We start from the raw sequence: 17610 nt of genomic DNA, 5'->3' as shown, positions 1-17610 counted from the left end.
CCTCGGGCTCTGCAGCCCAGGAGGTGCCCACAGGCGCTTCCTTGCCCTCTGCCTTCCTGTTGGTTTTGTCCGGTAGAAGGTGCCCAGTTGTCAGGAAGTGGGAGGCCAGTGAAAGCAGGGCTTGCATCGCTGGGCGCCTGGCACCTGCATGGCCTTCAGGGGTTACCTGTGTTCCTCTCCCCACGGTGCAGCTGCTGGCTGGTGGCTGTCTCCTGGGCTGCGCCCCCCCTTGTCCTCATGCCCTTTCAGGCCTAGGGGCCCATGAACCCCCTTAGTGCTAGTGCAGGGTACTGCCCTGTCCCTGGCTGGTTTTCCTGACCTCTATCTACAACTTTGTTAGTCCTTTTATTTAAATATGTGCTCGAATTACCATGGGTCTGAATTCCTGGGTAGGCCTGCAGCATCTCTTTGCTGCCACGCCCTGGAGCTGGGAAAGCCAACAGGTACTCAGAGGGAGACATGGGGGGGTCATGCTGGGGCTGGGGGCGAGGGCTGGTGGTCAAGTTCAAGGGTCCTAGAGTTTATAAAGGCAGTACAGGTTGTGACATTGGGGCGGCTCCTCCAGCCCCTCACAGCTACCCTTCCTGAAGCCCCCTGTGTTGTCTCCGCCCCGGCAGTGAGCACGCTGGGCCCTTGTCTGTTGTCTTCCCCTTGAGGTCCCCCCAAAAAGGCACAACATACTGTTAGCCTGCTGCCCTCCCACACTGCCATCTCAAGATGTGTTTGCCAAAGTCCTGAGCTCTGTGATTTGATACCCAGAGCACTTGCTTATAAGCAATCCATGCCCACAAGCAGGAGAGGGCTCTGCTTTGCTCTGGAGTCTGATGGTTGTGTGGACAAACCCTCTGTAAGGGATGAGGAGCATGTGCCAGAATCACCAAGGGTGCCGTTAACGCCTTGCCAGTGAGGCCGGCGACCCTGCTGAGGGAGAGGATGGGTCTGGTTCCAGCAGGCCCAGCACTCACGTTCAGGGTAGGCTGGAAGGCAGGCAATTACTGTTTCACACAGAATAACACACTGAACAGAAAAGGCAACTAAAAATCCTCAGTCCTCTCCTGAAAAGAGAACGGCTGAGAGCTGATTTCCAAAGGGTGGAAGTAGCTTTGGGTCCTCGGGTTAAGTATACACAATCTCTCTCTCTAATTGCCACGGGACGTGGTCGCTATTAAATCAGAACTGTTGTTATTTAATTTCGTGTATATTCTAAAGAGCAATTAATGGAATGAGGAGAGGTAGGCTTTAAATATTTTAAGGGTTCTCTGAGCTCCCCTGAACCCAGTTCTACGCAGTGCTCAAGGTGGCCTTTGTGCCTGGCCAGCTCTGTGAGGAACGCCTGGATGCTCTCAGCAGTGGCCAGCTGTTCCTTCGCCTCTGAATTTCTACACAAGTTCTCAGAACCCCACCCATCTCATCTAGGTTTTCAACATGCAGCCTCCTCCTTGAAGCAACAGGGTCCATCGGATTCATGGTTTAATCTGCCAGTACAGATCTTGTCTGGATTCCAAACTGGTAACTTCAACCTTGCATTGCAAAGATTACCTTTCTCTTTGAAAGCTGCAGAAACTCTTTATTATGGATTTTATAATCCCCAAATTACCTCTCTCTTGATACCAAGGAAATTCAGAATTCTGAAAGGTCAGAAACCGACAGAAATCTGAGGTTTTCTAGTCCAAATCTTTCACTTTCTTGATGTGAAGGCAGAAGCAAAGGACAGAATGCCAAAAATGTCTGGCCTGTGGCGACTCCTTGGTTTGTTTACTGTTCCTCCTCTCTTGTCTACTGTACCCCAGTGTGACGGTCGTGCAGACATCTCTCAGTGGCTCACCAGTGTCATGGCTTTGTGGGAATGACTTAACCTCTGTGGTCTCAGCGTCTGTGCTTAGGAATCCAGGGCATTAGACAGCAGGTGCTCCAGCATGAGCGGTTTCCTCCCTGACACTGAACTTGTGACTTAGTATTGGGATAAATGAACTGGTCCAAGGATGAGATGCATGATTGGCCTTTGAAGGGCTAAAACTCTGGTGGCATAAAACTAACTAAGAAAATAGTGAGTTAAAATACCGCAGGTGACACTAATTCAATCTGTAATTACACGCTGTCAGTGAATTCAGGTTATAAAAAAAGCAAATGTCATCCTAGGCAGGTGGGTGTTTAGAGCATCTCACGGAAGAGTGGGTATCTGAGCTGGGCCTTGCAGGATGAGTCACACATGCAGACACACCTACATTATCACTCGTGGATGGTGAGACCCCCTCACCTCTGGACCCAGGTTGCCTGCATGTGCCAGCGGTGTGGCCAAGTGTGGTGTCCAGCCAGATTGCCGTCTTTGTTACCTCACAGGGGAGGCTGATTCTCTGAGCCTTTGTCTTCATCTGCAAGTGGGATTAAAGCATCCATTACAACCAACTGGAAAATTTGATTAAATTATATCGCATGCTAATTATAACATTCTTGTGTGTGTGTGTGTGAGGCAGTGACTCCCCCTAACAGGCCCCCATGAAAAGGTGAAGAAAAGACAAAATTGAGATGAAGAGACGCTGGGGTGGGTGTTTCAGGTTTCAGCTTCAGACTCGTCACTGTCTGTGTAACTACGTGATCAGCTCCCTCTCCTTGACCTTTCACCCATGTCGGGTTTGGTGCTGCTCAGAGAGGGGCGTCTGCCACACCTTGTCTCCTGGGTGTGTAAATTAAAGGCAGGGTGTGGGTTCAAAGTGATGCACCTGTGACTGGGACAGACCAGGACCCCATTCCCAGGGCAGCCAGGCCACTTCCCAGGGGGGCCTGTGCTCAGTGAGCCAAGAACAGACGCGGCCAGTCTACCCCCGGCACAGTCCAGAAGCCCCTCGGCGCTCCTCTGAGAGCTGGCGTGCTGTGTGTCCCCGTGTGGCCGGTCCTGGTTATTTCCTCTGCGCGTGTATGTGCCTTTAATAATGACCTTTTGTTTCACAGTGATTTTAAGTAGATGCCCATTTGGCAGATGGGAAAGCTGAGGCACAGACAGATCAAGTCGCTGGTCCGAGGTCACTCGTTAGCGAGGGCAGAGCAGAGGCTGGGCCTGCACTGTGCTCGCTCTGACTTAGGTCTTTCAGAAGCTGCCTCCTAGTTGAAGCTTTCTGCAGGTAATGGTCACAGCGTCCTGTTGAGTCACTCCCGGGTAGTGAAGCCACTTCTCCAGATGAGAGCAGTGAGATGCAACGGACTTAAAGACGTTACAAGAGGTCACACAGTCAGCTGTGACAGGTTCAACCCAGAGATATGTGACAGCAACGCTGTGATCTGTGTGTGTGTCCAGGATTATAAACAGGGTCAGTTCAACAAACTTACATCTCAACTCCTATGTGGCTAAAGGAGTAGTCAGTGACCACGAGTGAGTCCTTCGTACCCAAGGTTCTCTGATTCAGTGATAAGTATTTGTTCATTAAGTATCAGTTTTCTAGCACTCAGGGAAGAAATAAATAGGATTCTCGGCCTCTGGACACCAACCCACATGAATATAAAGTGAATGTCATTCTTGTACCACATGACCCTGGTGAGGTGTGACCATAGAGCCCAGGGACTGCGTCAAGGGTGGAAGGTGTCAAAGGTTCTGCACGTACTCACGCAGCCAGGTAAGAAATGGCTGTTCACGCTGGGCATGGTGAGGCAGCAGAGAAATTGCAGCCAGACCCTGCTGTTGTGGCCAAAATCTGCTATCAGGGCCAGACCCTGCTATTGGGGCCAGACCCTGCCATCGAGGGCCAGACCCTATGCTCAGGAGCCACATTCCTGAGTTGGGGGCAGACCAGGGAAGGGATAAGAATCCACCATCAGGAGCTTCTACCTAGATATCCATGGGAAGACTTCCCAGAAAATAAAATCTGGTGTCTGCAATCCCTAAAATAGGAGTGATCAGCAGTGGTGAGGGTGCTGAAGAGAATGGCCGAGCAGAGTCCTTGGCCTGGAAACATCATGGGCCATGCCCCAGGAGAAGCACAAAAGCCCAAGCTGGGAGGAGAGCCCAGGCTGAGTCGCTCAGGGCCCTGTGAGCCGCACCGAGGAGCATAGCTTTGGTTTCTATTTTCAGAGCAATGAGAATGTCTGAGCTATCTGAGGAAAGACAATCGCGGAGAGACAGGCAGTGGTCTGGGGGATGTCACACAGCCACTCTCGCCTCAGTTTCCCCTGGGCACAGGCAAAGGGCTGTGCTACGCTGCTGACACCATGATTTGAAACAGTGTGACAGCTGCCCAGCCAGGATCCTCACAGGCACAGAAAACTGGCTCCTAGGTGATCACCAGAGAGGAAGAGAAGAGAGAAGGCCGAGAATGGAGAGAGTGAGGGAAGGACAGGCAGGAGAAAACCAGGTTTGGAGAGAGGACATTGCGTGTGTGTGAGAGAGAGGGACAGAGAGAATCAGAAGAAAAAGAGAGGAGACTGGAGGGACTGAGGCAGTAACTTGGAAGAGAAAGCCAGCTCTACACAATGGTCAATGTAGTTTGCAAAGGGTCGCCTGTGTGGGAGAGTATCTGCATACGCTTGGCTGTCTTAGTATTTATTCAGCAAAAGGTCCCACTTTATTTATTAATTGGTTTGTTTGTTTACAGACAGCATCTTGCCCCATCATTCAGGCTAGAGTGCTGTGGTCTCAGCCTAGTTCACAGCAACCTTGAACTCCTGGGCTCAAGCGATTCTCCTGACTCAGCCTCCCGAGTAGCAGGGACTACAGGCATTGCCACCACCTCCAACTATTTTTAGAGACAGAGTCTCACTCTGGCTCAGGCTGGTCTCAAACTCTGGAGCTCAAGTGATCCACCCGCCTTGGCCTCCTAGAGCGCTAGGATTATAGGAGTGAGCTATTCTGCCTAGCAAAATAAAACAAAACAAAAACCCCAAACAAAACAAAAACAAACCCCCCACCCCAAATTTTAAAATGAGCTGGCACAAAGAGGCTGTCTGAATTTTCAGGTTTTAACCAGAGCCAGTGGCTGAGCAGATGGACTGTCATTCTGGTGAGTCTGAAGCCCATTTCTTCACAGAAAGGCCAAGGTGGCCTCTGAGACAGGAAACCAGGCTTGCTCACTGCTGTGGACTCATTGTCTGTCCGTCTGCTCTGAACTCGCCAGAGTGGGTCCTTTGGGGGCAGAGCTGGAGGGCAACCTGTGAGCTCAGGGCCCCGGGACTGGCGAGTAAGGTGAAGATAAATGTAATAATAACTTCCCACTGGAAGGAAATACAGTCGCTACGCAAGGGCGGATATTTAAACAGCACGTTCTCCTAAGATTCCACATCATCATCTGAAATTCTCTGCCCTTGTGCTCCTAAAAGCACTCGAGCTTCTCCAGGACGGAAAACAAAGGATAGAGGTGCCATGACTTCTCTTTCTGAAATAAATGCTCTCTAAATCCCCATCTGAAACTCCTCACCACGCCACTTACTGAGATATAAAACTGTCACTTGAAAAATGAAGAAATAGGAAAAAAAGATCCCCCATCGACAAGTACCCAGGAAGGGAGCCTGAGGGCTGACCAGGCTGAACAGGCAGCCTCTGTGCTGTGTTTGTGTTTCCAGAAAGCGTGTGGTTTGGGACGCTCACCCTGCGTGCAAACCCTGTTCGGTGAACAGGGAAGTCCATTCGGGCAAGGGACTTTCCATTCCTGTCTGGGCCCCAGACCTTCCTTCCCTAGGACAGAGATGAACGCAGGTCCTTTCTAGCATTACTACAGAAAGGTAGACGGGCCTGCTGGGCCCCTGGCACCAAGTAGGTGCTCAGTAAATTCAGTCTTGCTGTCAGGGCCCAGTGCCACCTGCCCGGTTCTGTGCAAGGGGGTTTTTCCTTCTTACATTTCCCAGCTGGTATTGTATTCTCTTGCTGAGTTCAAGATCCAGATCAAAAGCCACCTACTTAAGCATTCAAAGGTGCCCTCCCTGTAAGGGTGAGTGCAGCCCTCAACTTCCTATGAAGGAACAATGCATCCGCCTCTCCTGAGGGTGCAGCCACTGATCTTCAAAGAATCTGATCAGCTGCTTACCCTGACAGTGAGGCCTCATTTCGAAGTGATTTTCTGTGAGAGAGATCTGGCTGTATTGATCTGGGAGGAGGTCGGAAGCCCTGAATGTTAAAACGTATAGGTGGGGATTGGGGGTGGGGGTTGGAAGCTTCTTGTTCTATCACTCTACTGTGGGAGTCACAGCCAAGGTAGCTTGGAGGGGGAGCAGATTCCAGCTTTGTCCGCAGCCACAGAAGAGGCCTCTGTTTGCCGCATTAGGTACCTTCTGGGCTGCAGACCGTGGGTCCTGCTTTCCCGGGCATGGAGGCCACACTCTCTCTGGAAGGTCCAACAGAGTTTGACGGTCAGTGGTCTCTACTCGCCCGAGAAACCAGGCAGAAGTTTGCCCGGCATCCTTGATGCTAAATGACTTTGTGCAAATGCCATTTGTGTATGTAATGAATGAGAGTCATGCACAGGAACTATTAAATATGATTTCCGGTTTCAAGAGATTTATGGATTTGTTATCAACCATTCGTAAGGAGTCCAACAAGAAACGTAACAATGGTAAGAGCCAGGGCTTTGGCATGAGAACCATGTGGACAAATCCTTCTTCTGTCTGGGGTTTGCTATGACCTCACATGTTACTGAATCTCTCCGAGCTTCGATCTTTTGATATTTAAAGTTGGAGGAATCGCGCAAATCTCGTTGGGCTAGATCTCGGACACTGGAGGTGGGCTAGCTCATGACATGGGAGCTGGGCTAGCTCCCGACACTGCAGGTGCATGTGCAAAGTGCCCGGAGGTAAAAGGGGCATCATCCAGAGCACTGATTATTATCGGTTCCTTGACCTTCCCTTGAGATTTTCATGTCTCTGCTCCATACTCACTAGCTCATCAAGGGGAGTCACAGTTGAATCTTCTGCATATTTCCCATCTTCCATAGAATATTACACCTTCTAATCCACCTTTTTTTTTGCCTGAGGTCATACAGCTAATGACAATCCCAGTAGGAGTTATGTGGTACCTGGATGTATTCCAGCCTGAAAGGTCTGTTCTTCCCAATAGCCCATACTGGGGGCAATAGGCAGGTGTGTGATGTCACGGGGAGGCAGCAGCCAGTCAGGGCTGCGCATGCAGACAGATGCCGAGTCCCAGCTCCCACACTTGCTCTTGAGCCTTCCTATGCCTGTTTCCTTATCTTTCGGATGGAGATTATAAACTAATGTTTGTAAGGTACTAGCACAGTGCCTGCTACTGCACAGACCTATCAGTGTCTGCTGGTATGGAAGCAGGGCCCTAGGAAAACGAGTCATCTGGCCTTGCTTGTTCAGAAGCAGAACGACGACTGGACTCCACAGCTCCAAATCTTGGGTCACAGGTAGTAGAAACAGCTGCTCAGTAAGAGCTGGGGAAGGATTCAGTGGTTCATTTGAATCAGAAGGGAAAATCAGCTCAGGTAAGAAGGAGGGGCTGGGCTCACAGACTTGGAAGGAAGATCAGAGTTTTTTTTTTTAAATCTTAAAAGAAAATTAGGAGTCAGGGAGGTTAAGGAACGTGTCCAAGGCACATAGGCAGCAGGGGGCTTCACTGCAGCCACACGTCAGGGGACAGTGTGACTTGAGATTAAAAAAAAAAAAAAATTGAAAAACACTTCTTTAGACCAAGCAACCTCTGGGAAACTGAGACAGTTGAGGGTTTGAGTTCCACCCTGACCCAAGTCTCCAAGAGTATCACACGCGTCCAAGCCCCGTGTGGAGCTGGTTTCACACAAACATCTCTTTCTTAAATGTGGCATTTGCCTCTTTCTCCTGGGAGGCACTGATTAATTGTAAAAACTGATAAAATTTAGGTTTTATAGAGACGGGCTGGGTGCCGCATAGTTACAGTGGGTGAGTTGATGGCGGCAGACGGCATCACTCAAGTCTCCACGAGTAAGATGACCCCAAATGGCAGAGAAGTGACAAAAACAAAGGCAGAAACTGCGGCTGGAAGGAAGAGGGTCCCAGAGCAATCGCTGGCTTGGGGGCTCAGTCCCACCTCGACTTTTGCTCTTGTTACAAATACCCTTGAATTTATTCATTTAGTCTTTATAAATCAGAGGGCTATTTAATCATGCACTGATGGTGTTATTTAGAAAAATTTATTGTACTTTGTTCTTAAAGAAAGTGAATGCTATTTCTAAAACGGGGGAAATTTAAGTTTATGTGGAGTCTTTATCTTATGTCTGCTCAGCTACACAGAACAGTAAAGTAGGATTTTCCATTAAAATACCTGCTTAAGATAATACTTGCTTATGTTATATATAACATAATGTATTAATAATGTCTTATTAAATGTTTAATAATAGCATATTAAAATAAGACATTCCAAGCAAATTATTTTACTTTTTCTGAGTGTTTTTCTTACTCCGTTTTCATTAGCTGTTTAATACACCACGATAGTAGTATAGGTAACTTATTCAATTTTCCCAGTTGTAAATTTTGGTAGTTTCTAATTTTAAGGGTAAATATTAGCAGGCTTAGTTTCATGCTTGTCATTAACTGGCAGGTTTCTATAAGCTAAGATTAGGAAAACCAGGCATTCAAAGATATACTCATGGCTCTATGTATTTAGCTGACAGTCATATTGTTGAAGTATATTTGTTGTAAGCAACCAGAATAATTATTAGCAAATTTTCAGGTGTTAGCATTTGAATCCAGGTATCATTACACCCCGAAATGACAAGAAAAAAATACCTCTAATAACATTAAAATGAAATTGTAGGAAAACAAAGAAACATGAATTTTGGAGTCAGACCCAGACAGGTGGGATCAACTGTGTAAATTTTAACACATAACTTCACTTTCCCCATTTTTGGTTCTCCATCTGTCAACTGGGCTTTCTGTATGACCCTTCCTGAAGAGGGGTCAGAGGAGTCAATTATAAAATAGTCACCAAGCACAGAGCCCAGTCCCTGACACACCAGCCCTCGTTTCTATTATCTTGTTCATTTAGTCACGGAGCCATCTTTCCCCAGGAATGTACGGATAATTACAGCCCAAGCCGGTCTGTATTAACCTCTGTTTTCCCCATAATTATATCAAGTCTGTTTTTTAATTTGGATATGTGAACACAATGTAAAATAGCTAATTGCATTTCCTTTTTGACTAATTGCATTTTAAATTATCTATTACAAAGATTCTGGCTAAGCCAATGTAACAGAAGTGCTGTTATAGACCAATTATCACTTTCAACATGTCAAGACCCAGAAAAGCAAGATATTGCTGATGCCGTGGACCCTCGCAGTCCCCGAGCGAGTGGGTGTGCCTTTGTCTTCAATCCTCTGGGTTCACACCATTGCCCAGTCTGCCTGGCGACAGATAGCACCTCTTCTTTCACAGTTCAGTGCAAACCTCAGCCCCTCAGTGAAGATTTTCAGACTTCAGGGTAGAAATAATCACATTTTTGTGTGTGCTACCACGGCTCCGCACACACAATGGACGTTCTGAACATCTAACGGCCTTTTCTGGGCTTGTTCCCATGTCCTTTTTCTCTGCTGGCCCATGTGCTCCTCAAAGGTAGTAACACGAGCCTGACCCACAGGTGGTGCAGGTGGCCAGGCCCAGGCCCTGCCCGGAGCAGGTGCACCCAGGTGCTTCCGGCTTGCAGTAAGGAAGTGATAGGACCTTTCATGGAGCCATGTTAAGCTCTTGGGTTTTGCATGTTGGTTCGGAACAGGTCTAAAACATTGCAAAGCACCCCAACAATGCTTTTTTCTTCTTTTGGAATATAGCAGGGGTACACATGTTTTGCTTACATAATTTGCTTTTGTACATTTGACGTCAGAGTTATAACCTTCACCCAGAATGTGTGCCTTGTATGGGTTGTGTGAATTTACACAACTCCTTCCACTCCCACCTTCTTGATTTCCTCTGAGTTCTGCTTCCATCTGTGAGCGTAGCCGTGGATTCACTAGCTCCAATTTAGTACTGAGCACAGGTGGGTTTGTTTTTCCATCCTCGAGATACTTCATTCAGAAGATTGGTCTCCAGTTCCATCCAGGTTGTTCACAAAGATACTAAACCACAGTCTTTTTATGGCTGAATATTGTCCTGTGGTATTGATACACCACCGTTCCTTTACCCACTCACGTATTGATGGACACTTGGGTCGTTTCCACATCTTTGCAATGGTGAAGAATGGTTTTATTTATACTATAAGATAGAATAAAAATGACACTGCTGATGTAAGATGATAGTATCAATGGTGACGTTTGCAAGGACTGTGGTGGACAGATGCTAATGGACTTTATAAAAGTCCTCAACCTGCCCGTGTCTGTGCATGGAATGCCTCAGAACATTCTTCAAAGGTCACCGCTGCCCTAGAAAGTCCGTGGACGCCTTTCTGACACAGCATCCCGAGAAGCAGGCGAGGTCACTCCATCACCTCCCTCCAAAAAATAAAGAAAAGGGTTGGAATTGATATTATAAATTAATCTGTAAAACAGAACTATGTTTCACTTTGGGCTTTCATAAAATTTCCAGTAGGTTTATGAATACTAAATTAATCAAGTCCTCCCCCATAATTTTCTAATTAATTCCAAAGGAGACTCAGCTTTGATCAATTAACAGACTTCATTACATTTAGTTAATTAAGAAATTGAGGGCATCAATTTTGTCATTACTACAGATAGCCCCAATTGACCTCCAGTGATGTTTGACTAGTTTCTATAAACCTGAAAAAATGGGATCCTGACCATTGCCCCATTATTAAACAGTGAATGGTCCCGGCAATGGAATTGAACTTGGCCAAGACAAATAAGGACTCCTCATTAAATTAAAGTAGATTCAAGAAAGCTGCAGTTTCATTTTTAAGCAATAGAAGAAAAACAATATTGGCTGAGTATGTTATAACCGTAGGCTGTGTAGCTGGTAACCTGTAAGAAGAGGAGCCTGGTAATGAACATGACCTGGATTTAAACTCTTACCTCCAGCTGCACTTGCTGTGCAATCTTGAACTGGAATGGCCAAATGGAGCCATTTGGCTCATGGCTAGAGAGAAAAAAGAATGACATTTACCATCACGGTCATCATTATTCTTGTTGGGTGCTTTCACAATAGTTGCTTATTTAATCCTAAAAAAAACCTACTATAAAATAGATATAAATTTCCTCCTTCAAAAACTAAGGGGTCAAGCCTTAGAGTGTTACTGGAACATTCCCAACATCGCAGAGCCGCCAGACCTCATGGTCCCTCCATTAGCTAATATCTCTCAAGGAGAGAGGCTGATATTAAACACCAGTAGTAAGTGAGGAGTTATTAGCAAATAGATGATTTTAGGTCCTGTACACTAACTTTCCATTTGTAGAAATTGAATTTAAGCTTTCCATTGTTGCACAGAGTGGGAAGGCTTGGTGGGAGCCCAACCCAAACGATCCTGACATGGGTTGATTTGGAGCAGCTGGGAAGCTTCTGAGAAGCAACTGGTACCCCCCAAAAGCGGTCTCTGGGGACTTTCCAAAGTGCTGGAGCCCAAGGTGGGAACATTAACCTTCAAACCGTGACCTGGCACCCTGTAGGATTTTCTGCAATAGCAGCTGACGTATTTGGATTCCTCCTGATTTTTTTTCTTCCTCCTCCTCCTCCTTATTTTTTCCTAAAGCTCTCTCCATACCTTCCTGGACATCCTTCTTCCCTGTTTTCCTCTCATCCTTCTGGCCTTCCTTCTCAGCCCCCTGACCTGGATTCATTTCCTCTGCCAGCCACTGAATGGTTAGCATAATCCAGGGTCTGTCCTGGACTCCTCCTCACTCACACATTAAAAGGTTTCCTTTCTTCTTTTCATTAAGAACGTTTACCCTTTCATCAAAGGAGAGAATACATGTCAGCTTCTCTGGAGAGTGTTTTCTATGACATCCCCTGGGGTGAACCTTCCCTTTCCCTGCTCCCGTGCTCCCTTCCACCAAGTATTTATCACATTCAGAAGCATCTGCCAACACATCTGTCTCCTCCACTAGAATTTGAGCATCTCCAGTTAGGTCCTGGGCTGATTTATCTCAGCATCAACAATGCGCAGCCCGAGCCTGGAATCGGGATTGCTCCCGGAGTGTGTGATGGATGGTTCTGAGCCGGTTGTTAACATGGAAACTCAGGGGTGTCCTGGGCTGGGCTCCTGCAGACAAGCATGGCTTTTATCTTCCCCAACCCATTGCTATTCACTGGAGCAGCTTCTAGAGGAGAACTGGGGCTCACATCCTAAAGTGACTCTGTCAGAACCACAGAAGATGTTCAGTGAGGCTCGTAGCCAAACGAAGAGAGAAAATTCCACCTAAGCTGTGGTCACTGGAAAAATCGCAGTTCCTACTTGCTGGGAGGAGGAAAGAGATGAAGAGGAATTTGAAGTCCTCAAAGATTCCTGAATACAGCCCAGGTTGCTGCCACTGTAAATGAGTGGAGCATACCGCGTTCATTAGGATGGTCCTCACCCGCAGGTGAGGCAATTAGCATTAGATGATGTCAGTGCTCTTGTTAGGGTTGGGTAGTTAGTTAGATGTGAGCAGGGTGGAAGGAGGATGCGGCTGCCTGTTTCTCCTTTGGGTTAGGCTGGCCTGAGCTGTCATGGGAACGGGGCTAGTCGTGGCCTTGCAGGGGGGTTATTAGGGGGCTGGTTGTTTTGGGGGACCTTGCGGGGGGGTTGTTGAGGGGCTGGTTATTTGGGGAGACCTTGCAGGGGGGTTGTTGGGGGGCTGGTTGTTCTGGGGACCGATTGATGTCCCTGGAACTTTCTGACATGGACAATCAGATGTGATTATCCTGACTTGGAAACAGCGTGATTAGGACCCTGGGAAGCTTCTAAGAAGCAACTGATACCCCTCAAAAGTGTATAAACCTAGCACTGGGCTCTCCCCGAGGCCTGGAGCCACCAGGACAAGGCCCAGATTGCTTTAAAATCATTAAAAGGAACACTTCCTTTCCTGCTACAGCTGCACTTACTCTCGTCCTCATGGTTATTTTGGTAACTACCCTGAGCTGTACGGTGCCACTCTAGAAGACTGCAAGTACAGTATGTAAGCCCAGGACAGGCCACGCCACAGCAGCCACGGGCACGGGACAGGCCATGCCACAGCAGCCACGGGCACGGGACAGCCCACGCCACAGCAGCCATGAGCACAGGACAGCCCACGCCACAGCAGCCACGGGCACGGGACAGCCCATGCCACAGCAGCCACGGGCACGGGACAGGCCACGCCACAGCAGCCACAAGCCCTGGACAGGCCACGCCACAGCAGCCACAGGCACGGGACAGCCCATGCCACAGCAGCCACGGGCACGGGACAGGCCACGCCACAGCAGCCACAAGCCCAGGACAGGCCACGCCACAGCAGCCACGAGCACAGGACAGGACACGCCACAGCAGCCATGAGCACAGACAGGCTCATGCTGTAAGGTGCTTCCTGGACAGATAAGCCTATAGATGCTGTTCTAGTCTCATCTCACAAATCATATTTGTATGATAAAGTCATTGAGAGTCTTTCAGCAAATAAACATGTTTTATTTAAGGCAGCTTTTTTCAAAGTTCCCGTATGACAGCATTTTGTTTCCTCCGTCCACTGTTATCACCCTGTGGAACTGATACTCCCCGGTGACACTCTGGGAAGTGCTAGCCTCGCTTGGAACACTGATGTGGACGCACATCATTTACTCAGAGCTGTGTTTTCTGAGATGCCTGTGTGGCCCCCAGCCGCTCCTCTTCAAACAGACCCCAGCGAATGGGCGAACGCAGCCTCCAAGTGACTGCCCACAGTCACTCCTGCCCCTTTGGCAGGATTGGGCCAGATAACTAGGAGCCCATGTGCACATGGGGGTCAATCATCTAGTTCCACTTCAATAATGAGCGCATGTTCCTCCCAGTTTCTTAAGAAAGTTTGTATAGCACGGGGTTTGGGAAAGAGGTTTCTATCCTGCAAATGTTAACAATTTTTTTAAAAAAATCTGTCAATGCTCACACATTCGATGATGGAATCAGAACACCAAAATGAACATTTTAATAACAAGACAAGCAAACATCCAAGTTACCTATTAAATTAACCCCGCGGCAAAATGATCAATGCCCAGCCACACGGTGAGGCGACTCTAACTCGGAGTGATTGTAGGGAAACTGCTGCAGAGCCGGCCCTGGGGTGATGAAAGGTGTCCAGTCACTGTTCTCTCAGTTTGTCTGCAGTGCTCTCCTCCCACTGTGACGCCGCCACATTCTCTCTGTTGCACTTGATAAGGGCAAATTGGCACTGTGGGCCAGAGCCGAGCTTTGCGCAGTCCCACAGCCCAGCCTCCGAGTGACTGGCAGAGTTGTACAAATTGTTTTCCCCACGTTCAGAGACACTTATCAGGGCCCACAAGGAAGGTAACGCAGGCCGCTCGCCAGGCAGACAAATCTCTCATGAGCCAGCACCGCCCCCCCCAGCATAATGAAATTGGAGGCTTTGCCAGTCCTGGAAAATAAAGAACTTTCTGAAGCAGATTGCTTAATAAGGGTGCCCAGCAGAGCCATTTAGCAGAGTATTTCAGAGAGCCATTCAGAGTGGCTTTGTCACCTCCCAGCACTCGTGGGAAAAGCAGCTCCCAGCCCCATTTTCTGCTTGATTTGTGGGCATTTTTCTGCCCTCGTCTCCTCGGCACCTCTCAGGTAACTCTCACTCAGCATTACCCTTACCAAATCCCCAAACCTCAGGAGTGAAAACGACCTCACAAAGAAACAAATTCTATTTCCAGCCAGCCATCAGAGAATCCAAGTTCCACTGACATCCAAACCATGTTTATTATTTTTAATTAATAATATAATTAATTAATTATTCATAATTAATAATTGGGCTGGATTTATTTCTTATTATTTAAAATTTTTTTTCTTTAAAAAACTAATAGGCTGCCAGGCCGTGCTTTATCATTCCCACCCGTGGGCAAAGGAGGCTCCTTACCCTCCTCAAGTAAGCAGAGCTCTGTTCACCACTGCCCTAGGCCAGTGGTTCTCATCATGTGGGTCTTGACCCACAGAAACTGTATTAAAGGGCCACAGCATTAGGACGGTTGAGAACCATTGCCCTAGGCAGTTTCTTCCCACTTTATCTCCTAGAAGGACAGTTAGAGCTGGAAGGAACGTCATGTCCAGCGAGCCCAATGCTCCTGTTTTGTAGCAAAGAGAGCAGAGGCACAGAATGCAAGTGATCCCTCAGGTCCTGGTGGTCGGGAGTGTCAGGGGTGGGTGACAGCAGCCACTGCAGGGCCACCGCTCTGAGAGCCATTGTTTTTCTGCACTCTCTCTGGTGTTATCTCATTTTCCATATAAAATGATAAAATGGAAATTGTAGAGAAATAGTTACCAGAACAAGTGTAATTCCCATTCTCCCCACTGGCTTGAGATACAACGTAATCTTTCTGCCTTAAATTCTGTTGTTTCGAATCAGGAATAAAAGGGTGCTGAGTTCATACAAACACCTGCTGTGACCCAGGTGTATAAACCTTATTAGTCCCAGGAGGGAAGCATTATTGGCTCTGTTTTACAGAGGAAGTGACTCAAGAATGAGGGTTTGGGAAAATTTACTCAGATTCTTTGGCCAAAAGAGTGTAAAGGAGAGATAAAAAGCCAGTCTCCCGGAAACCAGAGCCCCGGTGACCGGTGACTGCAGAGCAGGCCCAGCCAGGCGTCAGTCACCTGGAGACGAGTTTGGGGGAAGGTTTTCTTTAAGGGCTTTGTTTTCAAAGGGTGTGAGTGAAACCTAGCTGGGCAGTGCACTGTCCTAAAGACAGTCTCTGTGAGATGGCCTTCGGCGTTGGACAGGTGTGAAGAGATGGCGTCTTGGGGCCGCGGCCTCTGCGTGGATCCTCTAGGAACGGGATGGCCCTGCTGACAGTCAGGGGAGCCGCCAGTGCTGTCCAGACGCTCCCGCAGAACTCTGTCCTGGTTTCTGTTTCCAATCTGCCTCTGCTCCCCACGGAGATGATTGGTGGCGCCTCAAGCCACCAGCGCGCTCCCTCCCTGCAGGCAGCACACCACAGAGAGCCTGCGGCGCCTGGGAGTGTGTGCCGTCCCCTCCTCACGGCTTTGTCAGTCGTGAGTGGAGGAGTATAAATGCCCGGCTGGCTCCCTTGCCCTGACTCCGAAACTCCGAGAGCAGCCCTCGCTGTTGGGAAGGCTCCCGGGGCTGAGCCGAGGTCACCTCCGAGGTGGCTGTTACGTCCCGGGTGTGAGATAGCTCCTTCCGTCTTTCATCCTACTTTCTGCTTCTCGCTCCTTTGTCCACAGCTGTGTCACCAGATCAGGGTCAGAGTCTGCTTCTGCGGAATCAGCCTAAGGTGGGAGAACAGCCCAGCCATCGTGGGACGCCTTGATTGAGAAGAGGTTTTTCCTTATACTTAGTAAAACTGGAACTTCCAGTAAGTCCCCCCACCAGATCCATTGTGTCTTCCCGAGCCCGCGGCAGAGCCAACATCTCATCCCTCCTCTCACTGGCTTTGGTGGTGGCCACAGGGGACAGCCCAACCTCTTAAGGTGGTACCCCCAGGGGACAGCCCGACTTCTTAAGGTGGTGCCCCCAGGGGACAGCCCGACTTCTTAAGGTGGTGCCCCTAGGGGACAGCCCAACTTCTTAAGGTGGTGCCCCCAGGGGACAGCCCGACTTCTTAAGGTGGTGCCCCCAGGGGACAGCCCGACTTCTTAAGGTGGTACCCCCAGGGGACAGCCCAACTTCTTAAGGTGGTGCCCCCAGGGGACAGCCCGACTTCTTAAGGTGGTACCCCCAGGGGACAGCCCAACTTCTTAAGGTGGTGCCCCCAGGGGACAGCCCGACTTCTTAAGGTGGTGCCCCCAGGGGACAGCCTGACTTCTTAAGGTGGTACCCCCAGGGGACAGCCCGACTTCTTAAGGTGGTGCCCCCAGGGGACAGCCCAACTTCTTAAGGTGGTGCCCCCAGGGGACAGCCCAACTTCTTAAGGTGGTGCCCACAGGGGACAGCCCAACTTCTTAAGGTGGTGCCCACAGGTGACAGCCCGACTTCTTAAGGTGGTGTCCCCAGGGGACAGCCCAACTTCTTAAGGTGGTGCCCACAGGGGACAGCCCAACTTCTTAAGGTGGTGCCCACAGGTGACAGCCCGACTTCTTAAGGTGGTGCCCCCAGGGGACAGCCTGACTTCTTAAGGTGGTACCCCCAGGGGACAGCCCGACTTCTTAAGGTGGTGCCCCCAGGGGACAGCCCGACTTCTTAAGGTGGTGTCCCCAGGGGACAGCCCAACTTCTTAAGGTGGTGCCCACAGGTGACAGCCCGATTTCTTTTTTGTTCCACATAATAAAGGACTTGAATGCGAACCATGGCTGAGAATTTGCATCCTCAGAAGCTAAAAATATAGAGTTGTCATTGCTTCTTCTTCATGTGTGATCTGGGGCAGAAGAGGAGAAACAAACAAGGGGAAAGTTGTCGCCTTAACAAAGGGCTTAGAACCCATCTGCGTCCCCTTTCAGCACCATAGACTCCTGCCCATCAGTGCCACGGAGACGCACTGAGCTGTGTCCTGGAGAATAACACGGCTGCTTCGCATGTGCTGTCACACGGGGTCTTCCCCAGCGCAGTCATCATCATCATTGTTATTCCTGGTTTACTCTCACTCAGCATT

This window comes from Nycticebus coucang, chromosome 23, assembly GCF_027406575.1.
Source record: "Nycticebus coucang isolate mNycCou1 chromosome 23, mNycCou1.pri, whole genome shotgun sequence".
In the NCBI taxonomy this organism is placed as follows: Eukaryota; Metazoa; Chordata; class Mammalia; order Primates; family Lorisidae; genus Nycticebus; species Nycticebus coucang.
The sequence above is the reverse complement of the archived record's forward strand: the minus strand, read 5'-3'. Positions refer to the sequence as shown.